General features: G+C 45.5%; 1 long non-coding RNA gene across 2 annotated transcripts; it reads right to left on the bottom strand.

Moving 5' to 3' along the window:
• Positions 1–498: 498 nt before the first annotated feature.
• Positions 499–5,703, bottom strand: LOC106144729 (uncharacterized). Of its 2 annotated transcripts, none has more exons than XR_013437460.1 (3): positions 4,616–5,703; positions 2,848–3,105; positions 499–787 (listed from the first exon to the last, which is right to left on the bottom strand). It is a non-coding gene; the product is annotated as an uncharacterized LOC106144729 (long non-coding RNA). The 2 variants fall into 2 exon arrangements; XR_001229633.4 differs by having other exon boundaries at positions 2,954–3,105; positions 4,616–5,674.
• Positions 5,704–20,511: the final 14,808 nt, after the last annotated feature.

The following is a 20,511-nucleotide window of genomic DNA, read 5'->3' as shown; positions in this document are numbered from 1 at the left end:
GCAAAGGGCTTGCAGGCCTACTGTCCAGTGTAACAGAGATGGCATCTCCTAGTGGCACCATAGGAGGACAGGTTCAACTTGTTCACTAAACCCAAGATTTCTTTCCCATAAAAAACCTATTTATGTGCATTATTTGAATTCCTTCATGTTACTCGATGGGAATTACAGGTTGGGAACTGACTCGAATGCTGATGTTCTGGCTACTGCTATTGCTGCGAGTGATAAGCTTTCCTTTGTTTCTGACCTGGGAATCTTAAATCTTCCTCCAGCATCCAGGAAACGGGAAACGGTGGCAGACTAACTTGTAGTCAAATGCCCTTCCCCGTTTTTGACATTCTCTGCCCCAGGGGACAGCAAGGAATGTAGTCTCCCAGCTGAGCCGGGCAGGAATGAGGGAAGGCCCTAGAGGAATTGTCACAACAGGTCAACCCTTGTGTGGATTTGGAGCCCATGCTGACTTCCTGTAGCTGCTGTAACAAATCACGCCAAACTGGGGACTCAAATCAACAGAAATTTATTTTCTGACAGTTCTGGAGGCCAGGAGTCTAAAATCAAGGTGTTAGCAGGCGTGGCTCCCTGCAAAGGCTCTAGAGGCGAGTCATTCCTTGTCTCTTCCAACTCTGGTGGGTGGCTGCCGGCAGCCCTTGACCTCTGCTTCTCCTCTGTTTGTCCGTCATGATAGCATTTATTGTTGGATTGAAGATTCACCCAGACTATCCAGATCCTCATCTCAAGGTCCTTTATCTTAATTATATGAGCAGAATCTCTTCCAAATAAGGTGACTTTCCTAGATTAGGGAATCAAGTGGTGAGCATATCTTGCCTACCATTCAGTCTGCCACAAGGTCCCCAATTCATGTAACCTGGGTGGTCCAAATAACCCTAAGCCATTCAATTAAACTAGAGTCAAGTCTCTACGTACTGGGCAGAAACCAGCACAATTTCTTTTTTTTTTTTTTTTGAGGTGGGGAAGAGGGGAATGTGTGTGACTCCAAGCTAGCCCCAAACAAGTTCTGCAAATGATTTCCCAAGGAAAATAAGTAGGTCGTGATAAAACAAATTTAAACACTCGCAAGAAAACAAGGCCCAAGGAGAGAAGGAAAAAAAAAAAAACACGGTGGAAAAGATGTCTGTGGGCAGTTCAAGGCACACAGGTGTCGCACTATAACTAAAACACTAGATCCTGTAACGATTAGGGTTTTTATCCAGAGCTTGGTGGTTCTCTAGAGGTCTCAGGAGTGGTTGAAAATCCCCTGGAGTTTTATGCAAAAGCAGCACACATGGAATATGTACACTTTCCTTGAGAGAACTCATAGATTTCATCAGACTTTTAAAAATAATACTTAACACAAAAAAGAGTCTTAAAACTATTCTAGGCCTACCATGTACCAAGGAAAAGCTAAAAGAGTTTTGGAAGCTGTTAAAGATTGTTGGGCTACTGTATTATAGGAAGAGCATTTAAAGCATGGGAAAATAAGATGTTATGAAAATTTAAATTATGACTCCTCTTATTACGAAGATTCCCTACTAGGAATGGGTTTCTCAGTACTGTGGAAGTAATAAGAATACCACTGGGTATTTTGAGAATACTAACACTATCCTTCTTGGAGTTTACATAAAACTGTTGTAAAGATTGTTGGTTATGCAAAGGATGAAAAAAGAAATAGTTCACATTCTAAAGGAATTTCCATTTGAAAACGGATAGAAGGAATCAGCCCTTGAGAAGATGCTAAAATAGTGCTGCTCATCCACACCAGGATCATTCTTATGCCTTCCCTGCCTTCCCTCCCTTTCATCATTTTACCTTCTGTCCCTCCTCAGAGTAAAGGTTTACCACCACAAAGTCTTTCCTAGATTCTTGAGCCAGTGTACTCTTCCCCAACCCCTTTGAATGTCCATGCATTTCAGAATTTTATTCATAATCTAGCAAAAATTTGTTTAGCCTAAATGACCAAATTCAGCATTTGTATTAATTGAGAACTTCCTTGGTGGCAAGAGAAAGTCCACTTGAACTAACTGAAGCAAAGGAAGGAAAGGAGGGAGAGAAAGAGAGAGGAAGGGAGAGTTTATTCCATCTCTGAATCGAACAATGGGAAGAACAAAACAAGGGTAGACTTGACCTTCAGGCATCAGGAGTTAAGAGCTGTCTGGATGCTCTCTGAGCCTTCGTCCCCACTTCGGACTCATGGCTCATTCTCTCCAGCTCATGATGGAGAAAATGTCTGCTGCAGCAGATCCATGGTCTCAGAGGAGAAAAGGATCACTCTCTTCCAGATTCATTGTTAAAATCTCAAGGAAGGACTCTTCCTGGCTTGGTTTTGCTCACCCTTGACCCAATCACTGTGTCTGGGGAGCTGAAGTTCACCCATTAGTCCCCTCTGAATCACATGCACTCTCCTGTGGCCAGGAAAGATGTCTTTTCTAGAAAGAAGGGAGAAAAGATGGCTAGATCAGGCAGCAAGGCAGACATGCAGGGACGCACCAGGTTCTATACTGATTAGTGTGAGTCTGCCTTTGTGGTTTCTCTCTCTGATTACAGTAGCTCTTTAGAGGGGATGGTCAGGTGCAATCTAGGTTATGGGAGAAAAAGCGAGTAAGCAGAGGAACCAAATGAGGTCAGACCTGATAGAAGCAGATAGAGTTAGCTGGACTTTCATATGGTGCTGCTTAAGGTGAAGATCCATGAACTCACTGGAAACACAGGGAGTACTTTGCTGGGTGTTGGGGACACTGCTGTGGACAAGATTAATACTTTTCTTGCAGCCTAACAGGAGTGTAGAGCTAAGTAAATAAACATTCAAACACACACACATTTCCAGCAAATGACTTGAAAGAGGAAGCGACCTACTATTGACGTGCCTGGTAGGAATCAAGAATCGTCTCCGGTTTCCGTTTTCTGAGCTCAGTGTGCCCTATTCTTGAATCTTCGTGAAATTGTCCATATGATTCCTTACCTGAACTCACTTGCAGGCAAGAGTCCAAGCAAAATGCTGAGTTTCTTCTTACATTTCTTAGCACAATCAGCAGTCAAATATTGGCTTTTTAGCAGTGCAGGTTGAATATTGTCAAATGCTCACTCCCTGGAATCTTGGGAATAGGTGGTTTACTGAGATGGAAAGGGAAGAATTTTTAATTACATCTCTTTGCTGCATCGACCTTAGCCCCAATGTAAGATTCGAAGGCCATAGGATCCTTTTCATTCCATACTTTTGACCTATTGCCAATCCTAATTCTTTAGTGGGCCTTGATCTACCTCGAATAGGCATTAGACAGATCAGGATTTTCACTGGGATGCACGCCATGTGCCCAAGGTGGGAGAAGTTGAGTTGAGATCAAACAAGAGGTCCTGAGTGGGAGATGGCCCAGTGGCAGCGGAAGCGCCTGGGAGAGGAAGGGGAGGGAAGAGGGCCCAGGCACAGGTTGCAGTAGACACTGTTACTTCTGCCTACCTTGCTCCTCTTCCCCATTCTTCTAGAAACAATTTTTTTTTTTAATTCTTTTGGGAGTTGTCTTATTCTAGCTCATAAAGTGCTTCAAAGTTGCTTTCTGTCACTTGCTGCCAAAAAGAATTAGGAAGGCTCCTCTTGGTCCCGTCTCTGCCTCGGGACCCATGCACTTAAGCTTAGGAAGCCTAGAGCCCTGTAAGTGGAGAGTCCCCATGGGGTTAATAAGGGATTGGCTGCCTTGTGGACAGCATCCATCTCGACTCTTACGCCCAAGGTGTGAATGTGAGGCCTGTGTAGGCAACATGTTGACATAAGAGATTAAGTTGCCCCGGGAAACTCTACTTAAGAGCCACCTTGATTGAAAGAACAAACTTAAAAAATACTAATAATAGTAATTATGAGTCATTTCCCTCACTAAGTTTTATCTTTTCACGAAGGTGACTTGAAAGCAAGAATCTCCCCTGTGTGTGTACACACTATGGGTCACGGCTTATGGCATTTCCTTGTTTGCTGTCTTTATTGCTCTCAAAAGAACAGAGCACTTGCATTTTTCCTTGCTTATGTCACAAACCCCTTATCAGTAGTTTCCTTTATTTGATTCTCTATCTATTCTTAAAGACGTCAGGGAACATCAAAACCAGCTTGTAACTCTGCTCACCACTAAGTGTCCACTCTTGCTGGTGCCCTTCAGCCCGGCCCTGGTTTCCAGGTGTCTTTCCTTCTCTGACCTCACAGAGCATTTTTCCTAAGAACAGGCTGTGAAGAGTGAGGCCTCCAGAAAGTCAGAAAAACACTCTGACATGCTGTCTGGCAGAATCTCTCAGGGACTGTGTGGAGTACAAAGTCCAACCTGCCTTCCAGCTGGAGTGAAAGAGCCCAGTGGTCAGGGATGGCCACTTGCTTCGTCCTGGACAGCCCTGCTGTGACCAGTAAAGGCTCCCTTCTGTAAAAAGGGTGGTGCAGCAGGGAAATGCTTGTCTGGCCTCCCGGGTAACTCACAGCCAGAGTCCCTCACCCGCTACTGGGTTGAGCCGGAAGTCCAAGAGGGAGTCTTTTCCAACTCGGGCCAGGGCCACACAAGGCCTGCAAAGCCAATGCAATGCTCCTCAAAGAGCATAGAGCAGCCATTGTCATGGAAAATTAGCCTGGGCAAAGTCCCAGCAAACATACCCTTGGATGCCATCCTGCTCTCCCTGCACAAGGGCAGGTGACAGATAAAGACTGTTCCAGCCCTTGCTTCTGGTCAGCAGCATGTTCCCAGTTCTTCCTCTGCCACTCTTCAGGTCCCTCCTGTGCCCGATTCACTGATCATTACGTTTCTCCCAGTGGATGCCCAGGAGACAAAGTCTCCCTGTGGCCACGGGGACAGGAAGAATCCAAAGAATGAATCCAGTAGCTGCATATTTGCCAATGCTCCATTGAAACTGCACCGCGGTTTAGCAAACGGACTTGGCTCCCCTTCCAGGCTGGACTCTCTCTGTCCAATGTGCGCTTTGCCTAAGATCACCCTTCGGCCTGATAACACAGAACAAGGGCACCGTCTGGATGCCCCCCTGAGGCCTTTCATTTGAAGCCAAGACCACTGACATGCTGCATAACACCTTCCCCAAACAGGGCTTCAGCCTTCACTCGTGCCTGTGGAGAGCTCGGAGCTTGCCAATAGTGGACACTCCTGGTGGAGCCAGGCAGGGGGCTGAAGCACACTCAGGTCATGCCCTGGCAGTGAAAAAGCAGAGTGCTAAATGGAAAGTCCATTCTCTTCCCCACCAACTTCTCCAAGAGCCGGCCCCACAGGCCAGAGCAAGGATCAATTTGAACACTGTCATTTCTTGGCAGCTCAGCCTCAATTTTCCAGGACACAAAGGCATAAGGAGTTTCATCACCTTGACCATTTTTATGGCCTGTGGGGAGGAAGAAAGGACATGTCATCTACTGCACAAGCTATGGAACAAATCACACTGAAATGCTCATGATAAGACCAGAGTCAAAGTGACTGATTCTGAGATGGGCCAGAAATATTGTCTTCCTCAAAATAAGAAACGAAGACAGAGCTTCCAGATGTGGGTCTAAAGTGAGTCTTGCACAGGTTTGAAGAACACAGTGTTGCCCAACTACCATCCAACATTCAAGAAAAGCGTCACCTAAGAGATTGATATGTTGGATCTTCATGCCTGTGATCCCAGCGGCTCAGGAGGCTGGAGAATCGTGAGTTCAAACCCAGCCTCAGCAATGGCAAGGCACTAAGCAACTCAGTGAGACCCTGTCTCTAAATAAATACAAAAAATAGGTCTGGGGATGTGGCTCAGTGGCCAAGCATCCCTGAGTTCAAACCCTGGTACCTACCCCCCCCCCCCAACCCAGCCAAAAAAAGAAAGAAATTGATCTGTTGGAAGGAAATGAATCAAAATAAACATATGGGTTGTGCTAGAATGATGGGTATTTCTTCTCTTTATTTTCCAACTTCCTGTATACCATAAATGGTTTATAACATATTTTTTTAGTTTTTTAAAAAGCACTCCCCACTTTTTTTTAAACCAAATGCCCAGTCCAAAAATTGAGCCCTCATTATCAATTCCTTTATTTTCTTCCCCTTAAGCACCTCGATTCCTGCGTCTTCTGGTTCCTGTTTCTACTTTCCCTGGCTTTGCGCAGGCGCTTGGTGCGTTGAACGCTCTTTGGTCACTGACATTCTTCCTAACCGGCTTCTAGTTGTTGGTCTCACTAATCGTCCAGTTTATCCTCCACCAGGAGCCGGAGTCAGTTTTCTAAAATAGAAAGCTCGTCACTTCACATTCCTGCTTAACCTCTTCAATAGTTCTTTGCTGCCTCCAGGACACAACATAAATTCCTTTCCATAACACACACACACACACACACACACACACACACACACACACACACACACACATACACGGCTCTTCAGAATTCACCCTGGCTCCCATTTGCCACTCACCTCTCCTCTTACAACTTCTTTCCCCCAGGGCCCCCTCTTTTAGCAAGACTCAACTTCTTGCAGTCAACCCTGTAGCTTCCTCCACCACCGGCCTTCAGCCTTGTGAGTCTCTTCACCTGAAATCCCTCCTCCCCACAAGCCTCCAAAAACTGCCTCCCAGGCCTCCGTGAAGCTCAAGAATCCTACCCACCCCTACCCAAGGAAAAAACCAGTGGCCCCATGCTTTCCTTGTGGTGGGTCATGGTTTTGGAGTTGGACATCCACACATTTATCTGTCTTGCTAGATTGTGGGCTCCAGGAAGAGCACCTGTATCCTTAGCATCTGGTTTTTATAGTGCCCAGCATAAGAAGAAGCTTGGTGAATATTTGTCGAGTTAATGCAAAAGTGAGGGCAAATTAAGGAATTAAAATGTGACTTTCTGCCATACTTTTAGTTGTATTTGAAACAGTATTGTTTAAAGCGCTCAAGAAAAAAACATGATATCAAAAGCCTATTGGTTCCTGGATTCTTGATGCTAGAACTGCCTCCTCCTGTGCTCCATTCTAGATTCCAGATCCTAGATTTTCATTCTGTCTTATTGCTTATTACCACCACCCTCAGCCTCAGACAAGTGTCTGTAAGAAAATTTAAAGAAGTACCTAGCGAAATTTTGTGGCATCAGACTATAGATATGCTTAGGACTTAGATGGCAAAAAATTATGGATGACAGAATGGGTGTGGCCAGTGGGTATTTCCTGCACTAGATTACAGGGAGAGTCATTTCCTGAAAAGTCTTCTCCTTACAGAACTTTCCAGTACAGTGACAGCAGCCTGCCTCGCTCCCCTCTTTGGGCATCACACCTCATTAACTACCTGACAGAAGGTGAAGTGAACAGATAGAGAAACCTAAGCCAAAGTGGTAGAAACCATTGCCCAGTGCAGACCAACTGGAAATAAAGATAAGACATTCCTGAAACCCTACTGTAAGTCCACAGGAGACAGAAGTTTGCTAATGCACAGCCCAAGAGTCCAGAGTCTGGGTTCTATCCTGTGAAGCCATGAGCTGTGCTGTGACCCCGGGCCAGTCGCCTAACATTTTAAAACCTGTTTCCTCATTTTACAATGAGAAAGAGATTGAAGTAGGTGTCCTGGGAGTCTTGGAAATTTCTTCAGAACCTTCAAAATCTATGCCCGATTCTGAGATAAGAAGCCGGCCATGGAGACAGAATTGGGTTCTGTCCTAGCAGGGCTGAATGTAACTTGAATAGCCTTGAATGTCCTTAGCCAGATTTCTTAAGCTCTTTGAACTTCAGTATCCTAATCTGAAAAATGGGGCTTCTGTCATGGAACTTCCAGAGCCCTTAGAGGAACAGAGAGGAGCAAATGTAAGTAAAAGGTCGCTTCGACTGTTGCTGAATTTTGAGTTCACATAATGTATAACAGTGAGGAGCCCAGACACGCCTGTTTTCAAATCTCGGCTGTGTTGTGTGACCACGGGCAAACTATTTCCTTTCTCTGAACCTCTGTTTCATCCTGTGACAAATGGAGACATTAGTCCTCAAAGGGTTGTTGAGAGGATTACATGAAATAAAAATGACAAACACATTTAAGGAAAGTGCTCAGGATCCGGCTGACAATGTTTTTGCCCATTTTTCTATTTAATCTGAGTCCTCCCCATCAGGTGACCTCCCTGCCTCGGACTCCTTCTCCGAGGTCAGAAGGCCCTTCCTTCCTATCCAAAGGGAAGAGGAAAGAGAGAAGCAAAGTCCCCGTGATAGGGAAAGGACCCAAGGTGACCTTGGAGGAACAGAGAAAGCCGGCCTGGAACTCATCTGCCTGGAGCCCACGGGTTCACCCCGCCTCACCTCCCTTGGTTTCCGAAGCTTAAAATAGCCTGAACCGGTGTGGCTGCATTTCACCGCCACTGGAGAGAACCCCTAGGGTGTTTTCAAAGCCAGCTCCCAGCTCCTCAGTAGCCAGGCTCTGTTCTAGTCCTTCGCACAGCCTCAGGCTCCACCTTGTCTGCTGCAAAAATGTGCTCTGAGCCTTCTCTGCCAAGGCCATTCTCCAACAGCTCTGCTGCTCAGGGGCTCAGGCCAATCACCACTTCCCAGGCTGGCAAACAGGCATTGTGTGACCCGCCCAGAGGTGGGTGGGAGGGCTGCTGGCCTCAGGGAAGGGACCTCGGGTTGTAAGCAAAGGCCAGGGTCCAGGTGATGAGTGAAGGCCTGGAGTGGGAGTCACATGGCTGGAGTTCTAGACCCACCTCCGCCTCCGGCTCCTATGTGGCCTGGATAAGTCACCTCCCCTCTCTGACCCTTCAAGTGGTGTCATCAGCGAGAAGTGTCTGTAGGCCTCTCCTTGGTTCCTTCTCACTGTGCGCTGGCCTCACCCTCGGTCCTTAGAGGTTGTTAAATGGCTTTCCGCATCAACCAACTGGCTTCTCATTTTCACACCCTGCACGAAACAGAGAGCTTCCCGCTTCCCACGGACCAAACTGAAGTCCTGCTCTGACTCTCGTCACTTGAGTTGGGCTATGTGCTTGTCAGGGACATGGTGAGCTGGCCCACACAGCCCCTTCTGACCCCCTGCACAGCCAAGGCTGGAAAACTGAAATCCCAGGTAGGGTTGTGCGAGCAGGTTGGGTCCTACCCATCAGATGCTCTGGCGTGAGGTTTGGAAGGCAGCCGTGGGGGGAGACCCTTTTCTCATTGCTTTGGTCATGGCTCCTGGCCAAGGATAGTTCTTTCAGTGACCTTCGCGTGCATCAGGAAGCTTTGGAACCCTGGATGGCAGCAACTAGGTATGTTCTTGAACATAGGAGTCCCCACGGGGGCCTCCTCACTCTCCACCTGCTTAATGCATCCTGGCTGGGAAATAAGCATCTTTCCTGGAAACCAGAGCGTGCTCCTTCGGCCCTTCCTGGGATTTCATGAGCACCTGTTGTTCTGCATTGAATACCTTTTGCTTAGAAGCTGCAGGAATGGTTTCTGCTCCTGTACCTGGCCAAGGTACCATCCCTGGGCCAGTCACTGGGCCAGAGGGAGAGAGGACTGTTTTGATTGCCTGGACCCTGCATCCATGCACCCACCCATGGGGTCTGGGCTAGCCATCTCTGCCAAAAGATACAGAGTAAGAAGGAGAAGAAGGATTTCTTAAAATTACTATGACTTTGGTTTTCCTAAATTACTTTAATCATTAAGTTACAATGATGAGGGCTGGGAATGTGGCTCAGGCGGTAGCGCACTCGTCTGGCATGCGTGCGACCCGGGTTCGATTCCCAGCACCACATACCAACAAAGATGTTGTGCCCGCCTAGAACTGAAATAAATATTTAAAAAAAATTTCTCTCTCTCTTCTCCCCCTCTCTCACTCTCCCTTTAAAAAAAAAAAAAGAATTCCTATCATTTCTTTTTTTTTTTTTTTTTTTTTAAAAGTTACAATGATGAAGGGGAGAATAGAAATTGGGCGACACAAAAGGTCAAATGTCCATTACCATCTCAACCCAGAACTCAAGGTAAGGAATCCTGGGAGACAGAGAAGTAGAATCATGGAAGATGTCAAGGTTCTTTCCAGCTAATAGAGTAGAGAAAGGAGATGGAGAATGGAGGAAGTGGGGAATAGGGAAGTACTGGGGAATAAAATCGACCAAATTATGCCATGTCCATTTATACCACAATGAATCCCATATATACAATGCAATAATAATAATAATAATAATAATAATAATAATAATAAGAAGAAGAAGAAGAAGAAGAAGAAGAAGAAGAAGAAGAAGAAGAAGAAGAAAAGAAGAATAGTAATGAGATCAGTACAGTAGAGCAAGCAGATCAAGGAGAGGGAAGAGGGGAAGGAAAGAGAAGGTACTGGGGAATGAGATTTATCAATAGATGTTAAGTGCATGTGTGGACACAGCCTAATGAATCACACCATTATGTAAAATGATAATGTACCAATAAAAAGAAGATTCTATCTAGGCTCAAATTATGGTGCAGCAGACACTGATGGTACCACCCCCAGTCTCCCAGCCCTTTCCTGTTTCATGTGTCTATCCTTGGCCAGAGGTGAGCACCTTGCCCAGGTTGGCCCTTGTCCAGGGATTGGCGTCTGGGGGACGAAGGGCAAGCCTCCCTGCCTCCCGTGAAGACTGACGCTGAGGAATAACTTACATTCCAGAGAGGGGTCAGGCTGAGGCTGGCACTTGGCCGGAGATTGGACCTGCTTGGCCTTGTCCCTGTCTTGTTCCCCTAGTCCCCGGCAGGATTTCTGAAATCAGTCACATGCAACAAATCCTCATCCCAGGGTCCGCTCTGAGGAGCTCAGTCACACTGAAATGGCCGGAGTGGTCAGCAGCCAATGGAAACCCAACCTCTACTCTGGCTCGCTTGTGAACATTATCAATATTGAGGTGAGTCTGACCTCTGAGCAAGGATTCTGGATGCAAACTAGAGTCCTTCTGTTTAGAAAATAGATCAGTACATGAGGACCTTCTGTAATTATTTTTTTGCCCTTCAACTAGATTAGGGCATTGGAGACTAAGACAGCACCAGTCAATCTTGTATTTGGTTTCACTGCTCCTTGATTAGAAAATGCTAACTGGTTACCAGAGGTATCCACTTAAACCTCAAGTTTCTAAATAAATATTTGAGGAAGAAATCACTTGTGTTAACTAAAAAAAAAAACCAAAAAAACAACACCCCACTCTGGTGGAGAGAGGCCTCCACCACAGAGGCTCCTAGGGAGAGAGGCAGGGAAAGGAGGGGAGAGGCAGGCTGTGGGGAGTGGTTGGCAAGGTACAGAAGAGGCCTCTTCTCCACTCAGCTGTTGAAGGATAAAATGAACAATTTGTGGGCTACAGGACCACTTGGAATCCGTTTCCTCATGGATAGAAACGACTACTGCCTGGTTCTTGCTGGCTCCCTCCTCTAGGAAGGATGCTTACACAGCTACGCTGCATTTTATCTTTATATATATATATTTTAATAAAAATCAGAGGGCAGTAGAAACAACTTTTTAAAGTGTCGTTTGATTTTTCTCAAAGTGAGCAAATTCACTGCACGACCAGCAGATAAATAAAGGCTCACTGCCGGCCTCACATCGTCCAAGAACAATCCGTGGCCCCAGCCAAGATGAACATTGAGAATTTCCTTCTTCAGCAGCGGCTCAAGTGTCCAAATCAGTAGCTTCTTTGTCTTGGACCCATGCAGTCCACAGTCTCCCTCCCTCCTCCCGAGAGGGACCATTATTTGGAAGACGGTTATATTGTAAGAAAACTTCTGCCTACCCACTTGGAGGGCTGGTAATTGCAATTCCAGGACTTCTCATAGGTGGCTTCTTCCGAGGTCCTCATTTATTTGCTGCTTAATGTAGAGGAAACCTCATTCATGCAGTTTCTCTTTCTCCCAGGGAGGATAAGAGCTTGGTACAGCTAATGGGCTGTGTTTCACTGACTTTAACATAGTTCCAGGAAATTAATGCTAAAGCAATTTGATGATTTGATATGAAAAGCATCTATTTTTATTGGGGACAGAAGATTAAATACTTGGGCAACCGTTCAGAAAACAAAGTAGCTGCTAAAAGGAATTTGTTTCTAGAAAGAAAGGAAGGGAGAGAGAGAGAGAGAGGAGAGAGAGAGTGGGAAGAAGACAGAAAGCTAGAAGGAGGGAGAGAGGAAGAAAGAAATTCATTTATCTATACTGGTAACTCTTAAGGCCAGCTCTGTCCCATAGAAATATGATTTGGGCCACATGTACAATTTTAAAGTTTCTAGTAATCCTATTTAAAAAGTAAAAAAAAAAAAAATTAAACCAGCAAAACTACTTTTAAATAACATTTTATTTGACCTACTGTAGCTTAATTTCTCCTCACATATTTAAGATAAAATTATCTTTTTAAATACGTGATCCATATAAAAACTGTTGAGATATATTGCATCGGTTTTTCTCTAACTTTCCACAATTTTTAGAGCCCAGTTCGAGCTCTCAGCAGACACAGGTGGCCACCACATGTACAGCACAGGTCTAGTGTCTTGGCCACGTGATTAAAACTCCTCTCCAAAAGGACACCAGTGATCCCCAGATGACCTCTTCTCCTACCCAGGCCTCCCTCACCTGGCCTTTCCTGCCTTTGCAATCTGATCACCTCCTCCCTGGTAGGTTCTCCTCCCTCCATTTACAGAACCTGACTTTCCAGGTTCCCCTCCTGTACTCCCAGCCCTCCCCTCAATGCTGCGACTGTCCTCCAAACACAAGTTCCCTCTCGCCCTCTCTCTCTTCTAAACCCAGGCTGCACCTGGCCCCTCATTTCTAGCCCCTTTTCCCCCTGCCTGGGATCCCATAGGCTCTGACACAACACGCCTGACCAGCTCTAGTTTCTCCTCCTACCCAGGCCGGCCCTCTTCCACGTCACCGTGATCAGATACACCACTGAGGAAATATTTAATGAGCACTTACCATGTGCCAGCTGCAGGAATACCGCAGGGGACAAACCAGACAAAAGACCCTGCCTTCATGGAGGTGACTGCAAGTGAGGGCAGTCCAACCATAAAACCTAACCAACGAGTATGATGACCTGGTGTGCTAGGAAGCCACAGGCACCACAGAGGAGAGGTAGGAAGAGGAGGAGGATGGAGAGTGTGGGGAAGGCTGGTGAGATGGGCCTCAGGAGAAGGTCAATGGAGGTCAAGAGGAGAGCAGATGTGCAAATGGCCGGGAGGAGCTGCACACCAGGAGGACCCCAGGTGTGAAGTCTCGGGCTGAGTTAGTCCAGCGTTTGAAGTTTGAAGAAATCACTGTGGCTGCAGCCTTGTGAGCAAGGGGGAGAAAAGAAAGGGACGAGGTCAGAGGTCATGGGAGCTGGAGAGTGGCAAGCCATCCAGGCCATTGTGAGGGCCTTGGTCCCCAAGGTTTGGGACATAGAGCTGGTCTCTCCTGTGTCTCTCATTCTCTCAGTGTGCAGGGCTTGCCTTCTGGGCCTTTCTGGGCCATTTCCCACTCTCCATTTTATCCTGCCCTGCTACCACCCCTAGCATGGTGACTGTCCCCAAGCACAGCAGCTGTCCTATGCCCCCTCCCAATGCCTATTGCATAAGGTTTAAAGCCTGGAATGGACCTTAGCCCCCCTGCAGGCCCTCCCCATCCCCTGCGCTGGACCTCACAGCTAGGTCCTTTGGCCGCCTTAGCCCTGCCAAGCCCTGGCTTCCCTCCCCTGGAACACACTGCGTCACCTCTGGCTTCAATGGATAAACACGGTCCCTCCCAAGAAGGCATCCCTCCACCAGTTCCGAAGCATGGCGGCTTCTGGGCCACCTCCAGGCCTTTCTCTCGGGCCTCCGTTAGCTCCTTGTCCATATTGGACCTGTATGGCCATTATCTTTGACTTATTTCCTCTCCTGAGTTTGTCCAGGAAAACTTTTTGGTCTGGGTAGACTTCAGAGTTCCAGGGTGAGGCCTCCTCCCGTGGTGGGGCACCGTGTTTGGTGAATGTTCTAGTGAGTGAATGAATGGATCACAGTCATAGAATGAGCAGCTGTTATAGGGCTGCGTGAGGGCAGTGGAACTGGCCATTTTCTGTCACTCCTCTCATCTCCCAAATGGTAGCATCTGTTTTACTATTAATATAAAATATTTATAATTTTATAATCATACTCATGCTGGGTCATCGTTCAACAAGTAGACAATTAAGCCTCTCTGAGCCTCTCTCTATCACCGTAAGAAAGGGACGAGGTTTCTCACCTTATAGGGTTGTAGGAAGAATTAATGTGAGGTCGTGCGTGGAGAACATTCTGTACTAGCCTGGCACAGAATAGGTGCTCAGTAAAAGGCAGATATGGAAGTGGTGGTGGTGAGGGGAGTAATAACGGTGATTACGGCTTTGAAAGAGCTAAAAACAAAGTGGTTAATGAATAAGGTCCCACCTAGGTGGTCGAGTGACCCTAGCCCTCAATGTCAGGTATTTGAGTTTTCCATTTATTTGATACTATTCGCAAAAGCAGAGGGTGCCTGACATCATCACACGAGCTTCCAGACATATCAGTCATACATCAGACATTTATTACCACACTTGAGACTTTGAAATAGAACAATTTCATGCTAGGAGACTATAGATGATTAACATGGTAAAAATCTAGTTAGTATGGCTATTTGGTGTGATGAACTATGTAAAACTGGTTTGTTGAATATATATGCAGTTTTTTAAAAGGAGCAGATATTTTCTTGTAATATTTGTGTAGTTTTTATTTTTATAATGTAAAATAATGCAAGTATTTAAATTTTGGAAAGCAAAAAAAAAGTGAAAACAAGACAATGAATCACATAATTTCACAATTCAGAGGCAAAGACTGTGTATCATGAGGTATATTTTTCTGATCTTATTTATTTTTTCCTTTATAATAATTTACAAACATACAATGTATCTTCTTCTTATAGTCCTGGATAACATTAATTTGAATTTGTTTTTATCTGTCTGTGGCAAGAATTAAATAGTACCTATTGCCTTTATCTTATACAAGATACAAAAAGCACATTATTTTATTTACTATCTCCCACTTCTAACCATTCCCAGATTTGGCTTATTTATTTAATATGGAACTTTGGACTTAAATTGTTGTTACCATATTGTTACTTATTATTATACATCTTCTCTTTCAATAATTACTTTAATATCTACATTAAGTTTTATATCCTCATTAACAACAATTATTTAGATATTTTTAACTGGTTTCCAAGTTTAACAATCATACACTGTATCTATATCACTTTTTAACTGGTTCTTGTTAGTTTCACATAACAGTAGAACCCATTTTGACATAATTTTACAAGCATGGAAGATATCTTAGCCTAATTCAGAACCCAGTACCTCTCTTTCCCTTTCCCCATCCCTGCTTCCTTCCCTCTATTCATCTTTCTGCCATTTACCCATAGTTATTATTATTTTTTAAATTAATTTCTTGTGGGCATACATGATGGTGAGATTCACTGTGGTATACTCATATGTACATAGGAAACCTATGTCAGATTCAGTCCACTGTCTTTCCTTTCCCTATCCCTTCATTCCCCTTTGTCTAATCCACTGAACTTATATTCTCCCCCAATCTTATTGCAGATTAGCTTCCACATATTAGAGAAAACACTCAACCTTTGATTTTTTTAGGATTGGCTTATTTCACTTAACATGAAAGTTTCCAAATCCATCCATTTACCTGCAAATGTCATAAAGTCATTCTTCTTTATGGCTCAGCAATAAAATATATATATATACATATACACACACACACACATATACACACACATATATATATACACATACATACACATATATGTATATATATAAAATATATACATATATAATTAATATGTACTATAATACATAGTATATAATGTATATACTCTATATATAGTATATAATTGATATATAGATATATATCATAATCTCTTTATCCATTTATCTGTTGAAGGGCACCAGTTTAGCTCTATAGCTTAGCTATTGTGAATTGTGACAAGGATGTGGGGAAAAGGGTACGCTCATAAATTGCTGTGGGATTACAAACTGGCACAACCACTCTGGAAAGCAGTATGGAGATTCCTCAAAAACTAGCAGTGAAACAACCATTTGACCCACTAATCCCACTCCTTGGTTTATATCCAAAAAATTTAAATCACCATACTTACAGTGACATAGCCGCATCAATGTATCTACCTCATTCTTAGTGATCTTCTTTGGATAATTTTTTTTTAGGCAGGATGTGTGGTACTTGACTTTCTCAGATCTAGAATATCCAATATTTTTTTGTGGCTGAATGCAGAATCAGTGGTTCATACACATTTTCCCTTAAAATTGTCAGTGTTGCTCAGTTTAGCTTCGAAAGGTATGCTGAAATTAACCCATTGGTCTATTTAATAAATTTGCCTGATACGTCATGATCCCTTTTTCATCTCTTGTGTATAAGAAATTTAAAGTCACTTTGTTTGGTAGCAGTGTCAGAAATAATGGACTTTAGGGTGTAGGAAATGCAGGCAAGTTCTAGGCTTTTATATGCGTGTGTGTGTGTGTGTGTGTGTGTGTGTGTGTCTGCGCTCATGCATGCATGCCTGGAATAGAACCCAGGGGTGCTTAGTCACTGAACCACATCCCCAGCCCATTTTATTTTTTTATTTTGAGGCAAGGTCTTGCTAAGTTGCAAAGGCTGTCCTTGAACTTGTCATCCTCCTGCCTCAGCCTTCTGAGTTTCTGGGCTTACAGGCATGTGCCACCACACCCCAAAAACTCCAAGCTTTTTGAATAGCCATGTAGTTGCTGGACAGTGAGACATGGTGGAAGGAACTCGGCTTATTATTTTTGCAAATGGTTAGCAGCATGACCTTGAACATGTTACCTGATTCTCTCTGAGAATCAGTTTCCTCATCTGAATATGGGGATAAGAAACTCTCTGGAGACTTGTGGTTCAAGATTTACAAGGCACCAGGCAGGGCCTCCGTAAATCATATTATTCTTCTGCAAGATAAGGAGAGTAATTCCTCCCCTAGACAAAGGCCAGGGACCTTTAGCTCAAGAAAAAGTCAGATTCTGTCTTGGGATTCAGAGTTGCTCTCACGACCAACTGGAAGGGTCTTGGAGATGTTGATTTATCCTTGAAGGTGGAGAATATTCTAGGGGGGCAGGATGTCTGCCAAGGGAGAGAATGAGCATCAGCTGCTCAGACCCAGTTGTAGGAACCTGAACTCCGGCCTTGGAAAAAAACAGGGAAAAGAAATGCTGCTTCCCTCTGGTCACGGATGCATGTCTTTTGTCCTTGTCTCAAGTGTTCCTGTTGTCCTTGTCCCTTGCATCATGACTCAGGACTATGGGTGTGGTGTTGATAGATGCCATTAGATCATGGAGCCTCACCAAAGAGTGGTTCCCACGCCAGCAGCTTCGCATCACCCAGGAGCTGGTCAGAGATGCAGCATCTCAGGCCCCAGCCTGAGACGCTGGGTGAGAATCTGCATTTGAACAGATCTCCTGGGGAGTCAAGTGCAGGTCAAAGTTTGAGAAGCTCTCTCCTCTAGACCACGTGTTCCTCAGAACTGAAGTTTTAGGTGTCTCCTTTGTCACTCCTTTGTCACTCACCAATAGTCTTTTTTTGAAAATAGAAATGGGAGCACAGAGGAGTGTCCTGGGAGAAATGAAAGTAAAGCCCATAGAATTTTAAAACACAGGATAAAAGTCCAGTGGCTTCTCACACAGTTTCCTGGGAGCCAGCCCAGGATGGTTCTTCCCGTGTTCTCAGCCTCTCTTCTTGGCCACAGTCAGGACAACACAACAGCTGAGAGCCCCATCATGGCAGCCATGGCTTTTGTGGTTCTCCCTGCATGTAACTCTGGGGATCCACAGTGTCCACAGATGTGGTCGCAAAACACACGGCACCCGATGCTGCTGCTTCCGTGTGTGTTTGTGGTTCCAGCCTTGACTTCTCTCTGGGCCTCAAGTTCTCTCCCATCTCTTCTCCAGCCATCACCCATGAATTGTGTCCCCAGAAGTGGCCGCCAGCTCCTGGCCAGAGGCAGAAGCAGAGGCCAGAGCAGACAACTCCTAGATTTTACTTGGCTTCTGGGACTCCAGGATCCTGAAGGTTGGACTGTGCTGGTGGTCTCTAAGCTTGGGAGGAATTAGCTCTTCTCTAGGCCTAATTTGTGCATCCAACTTAAATTTCCATAGAAGTCAATTAAGGTGTGGTTGGATTGGAGGGGCATCACGTACCTTCCTCAGCTGCTTAAGGTCAGGTAACAGGTCTGTGTGGTCCACTCTTCTGACTGTGGTACACTGGAATGTCTGGTACTTAGCAGGCATTTAATGCCTATTTGGATCTAAGTCACAGTGCAACAAAGAACCTGCCTGGCTTTAGGCTGGAGGAGTGTAATGTGGTTTAGTGAGAAATAGAGCTAATACCCAAACCATTGTCAGAGTCTGCTGATCCCTTACAGAATAGTGCAATTCTTCTCTGCTACAGACTGTGACTACTTTTATCCTTGAGGATGAAAATATCCTCACTGGTTTAGTGGACCATTTAGTGGAGGGAGGAGAGGATCCCTTGGCATAGTCTACCTGGGAAAAGTGAGGTTAGAAAGCTCAGAAACAAAATGAAGTGGTCGAATGTGATCTCAGAGCAGCCTGGCTGACAGGGATGGGAGGACTGGGGGTGGGAGTGGTTAAGACCAGTGCATGGGGACAAGGGGACCAGCAACACATTGGAGCTAAGGGCCTGAGAAGGAAATTCTCACATAGGCCACTGCTGCGTAATAGTCCTTCGGGATACCACCCATCTCCCAAGCCTCAGGAGAGTTGGCCAAGTGCTGTGGTCTTGTGATGGGTGCTTTTGGAAAGATGGCTGTGTTCAATATGTGGATGAGTGGGTGAGGGAAAGGGTCATCGAGAAGAGCAGGGCCCAGGAAAGCACATTGTCAATCAAGGGAGCTCTGATGCAGGGAAGTCGCAGAGGCTTGGACGGGGGAACAGAACCAAGGCTCCATCTGGAATCCACAGAGCCCCTGGAGCAGACTCCCCATTCCTGGTGTCGGAATGGGGAGGGGCCCTGAGTCAGGGAGCACCACATAGTCAGGAACGGGGACCCCAAACTCGGGAAGATTGGGATTCCCTAGTGGCTGTTTCAGGGGCTGCACGAGACCCTGCCCCGTGCATAGAGCGGTCTCTGTCTTCAGGGGAAGTAATTTTTTTTCTTTTTTTTTTTGTCTGTGGAAGCAGCAGCCTATGACAGAGTTTCAGTCCCAGTGTTGTAAAATCTCTCTGGAGACTCCTGGACGAAAGTGAGAATTGTCACTGTAAAATGACAAATGAACCAGGATAACCAGGGTTGGATGACCTCGCTGCTTCCCATGATCTCTAAACCCTCCCTATTTAAAGGGACAGAGGTGCTGGTTACCCCAGAAGCCCACCCGCCCCGGGGGGAGGAGGAATCTTTTCCAAGAAACCCACCTGAGTCGGGCTTAATGGCTGAATGGAAAATAGGAATATTCACAGTGGTGCCATGATGGAAAATAAACGACCTTATTACTTGGCGAGAACTACTCCAGAGAAAAATGATACTTAAAAAACCAGATGGTTCCTTTGTTTCCAATAGCTGCCTATAAATTCTCTATTTTTCTGTTCTGTGGAGTCGAAATTGATTGAAATTGACATTTTTTGGTCATGAGTCAGTTGACAAGAAAATTGGGAAAACAAAACAATCAATGCCAGCAGGATTTTTTTCCCTCTTTCTCTCCCAAACAAGTAACTGGAGGTTCGAAGAAGTTTTTTTTTAAAAAAAAAAAAAAAAAAAAGGAAAAAGAAAGCAGCGAAGGAAGTCAACGATCTGTTTTCAGAAGCTGCCAGCAGTTGCCTTTCAGAAGGTGCTGGGCAGGTTAGTGGACACCCAGTTGATCCAGCTGCTGTACATCTGGAACCTTGAAGTGGCCTCTCTGGTTCTCCATGCAAAATAGCAAAAAACCACTTTGGTTGTTCTGCCCCATGTGGTTTCGTAGCCTTTTCCAAGAGGCGAAATCCAGACTGGGGCTGTGGAAAATTGCTGCTCTTGGCTTGGAAGTCACCGTTTAGCAAGTAGGGTGTTTCAGGGGACCGGTGAGCCTCAAGATTAATTCGTGTTTGCTGTCTCCTGGGGCTCCCACTCAGCCACTTGGCTCCAGAGCTGCCAGTCTCTGGTGTTGCAAGGCTCACCAGGGGCAAGAAAGAATGCGGCACAAATGTCACCAGTGAGAGCTGCCTCCATGTCTGGGTGGACGTCTTCTGGCTTGAGAATTTCCCCACAGATCACCATCCCTGTCTTTCTTTTCTTTTCTTTTTTTTTGGGGGGCGGCATTTACCAGGCATTGAACTCAGGGACATTCAACCACTGAGCCACATCCCCAGCCCTATTTTGTATTTTATTTAGAGACAGGATCCCACTGAGTTGCTTAGCACCTTGCCATTGCTGAGGCTGGCTTTGAAGTCGCCATCCTTCTGTCTCAGCCTCCTGAGCTGCTGGGATTACAGGCATGCACCACTACACCTGGCTCCATTCCTGTCTTTCAATGATCAGAGATGACCTCCTGACCAGGAGCCTTGCAGGTGATGGCGCTTCGATGCAGCTGTTTGGGGCTTCAT

The sequence above is a fragment of the Ictidomys tridecemlineatus genome, chromosome 1, assembly GCF_052094955.1.
Source record: "Ictidomys tridecemlineatus isolate mIctTri1 chromosome 1, mIctTri1.hap1, whole genome shotgun sequence".
Classification (NCBI taxonomy): Eukaryota; Metazoa; Chordata; class Mammalia; order Rodentia; family Sciuridae; genus Ictidomys; species Ictidomys tridecemlineatus.
This window is presented reverse-complemented; position numbering and strand designations above follow the sequence as displayed.